Below are 1,916 nucleotides of genomic sequence, written 5' to 3'. Positions count from 1 at the left end.
TGTCTGTTACAGAATGTGATAGTAACCTGGCTTTTTAGCATTAAGCTAATGTTACATGATTCGGCAATTGCTAATCAATAAATAGCTAGTTGTGTTTTAACGTCGGGTTAATATTGTGGAGGTTTTGATTGATTGATTGAGAATTTTATTAGTAGGTTGCACAGTGAAGTACATATTCCGTACAATTGACCACTAAATGGTAACACCCGAATAAGTTTTTCAACTAGTTTAAGTTGGGGTCCAAATTGTTATGGAAAATAATAATGTAACGTTAGGTAATTACAGTACTCCCACCTTACATTCCTCAGGGACATTTGTATTAGATCTTTTAAGCAGGTGTTTTTTGTTTACATTGTTATTGCCTTCTGGTTAGCTAATGTTTGCCCTGCAGGTAATAGTCACTTTTCCACCCCTTTATATATTAGGTATAGTTGTAAGCCTAGTTGTTAAAGTGCACATCATTAATGATAATTAAGCAATATCACATGAGAGGGAATGCTGTTTTTTAATTTGAGCACTGCTGTGATTCGGTAAAGATAATCATAACATAACATTCTCATATAATATGTTAATTTGCTTTCTTTAAGTAAAAAAAAAAGGTCAAAGACAACGCTATTCGGTTTCTTGTGAGTATATACACTTCACTGCCGATGTGGGGGGGCGCCACCTAAAATCTTGCCTAAGGCGCCAGATTGGTTAGGGCCAGGCCTGTGTGTGTGTGTGTGTGACAATCATGGGTACTTTATCAACCCAGACATATTTTTGTTGTATTACAGTCAATGTGGTTAATGGCTCAGATCCTCTTGTACTTCTCTTTAAAAAAAACAAAAAACTACAACTCTATTTTCCATAGAATATTCATCACACAGTCTGACTTTGCCCCGATTGCGTGCACTCCATCAAAAAGGGTTTGTACCAAGTCACAAATGAGGCATGTCACGGGGGTGGCAAGAATGCGCTTACTCTCTCTCGTCTCAGGCTTTTAAACAGAATGTCTCCGGTGGTCCGCTTGCTCCCTGGAGGTCATCGGTGTAACACGACGACTACAGATTGCTCATTTTAAACACAGGTGGGGGGGGGTCGACCAAGCGCTTGTACCGAGGTCACATGTTCAGCCATGCACTGCTCGGACATGACTGCAGCACAGTGACTTCTCTGCAGTTTAATCGTGTTCTCCGTAATTGGAGGCACATGGGAAGGGAGCCGAGGGATCAAGCGAGCGGCCGTGGGTCATCCCCGCGGTGCCTTATTAGTGGGGAAAAAATTCCCAACAACAAAAATCCACAAAAGTGAAGCACCTGCCTCACTGGACATGCACTATATTGCCAAAAGTATTTGGCCACCTGCCTTGACTCACATATGAACTTGAAGTGAAATCCCATGGAATTGTCCAAAAATGTTTTGGTATCCTGGAGCATTCAAAGTTCCTTTCACTGGAACTAAGGGGCCAAGCCCAACTCCTGAAAACCAACCCCACACCATAATTCCTCCTCCACCAAATGTCACACTCGGCACAATGCAGTCCGAGATTTAGCGTTCTCCTGGCAACCTCCAAACCCAGACTGGTCCACATACTTGCCAACCTTAAGACCTCCGATTTTTGGGGGGGGGCGGGGGTTTGGTGGTAGTGGGGAGGGTGTATATCAGGGGTCACCAACCTTTTTGAAACCAAGAGCTACTTCTTGGGTACTGATTAATGCGAAGGGCTACCAGTTTGATACACACTTAAATAAATTGCCAGAAATAGCCAATTTGCTCAATTTACCTTTAACTCTATGGTATTATCAATAATTAATGATATTTATCTTTGTGGAAACACTGATCACCTTAATGATTGCTCACAATAAATATATATAGAAACAGATAAATATCAATATGCAACACTTTATGTACTTTTATAGTTTCTCTATAAGTGC

Source organism: Entelurus aequoreus, linkage group LG19, assembly GCF_033978785.1.
Source record: "Entelurus aequoreus isolate RoL-2023_Sb linkage group LG19, RoL_Eaeq_v1.1, whole genome shotgun sequence".
Taxonomy (NCBI): domain Eukaryota; kingdom Metazoa; phylum Chordata; class Actinopteri; order Syngnathiformes; family Syngnathidae; genus Entelurus; species Entelurus aequoreus.
This window is presented reverse-complemented; position numbering follows the sequence as displayed.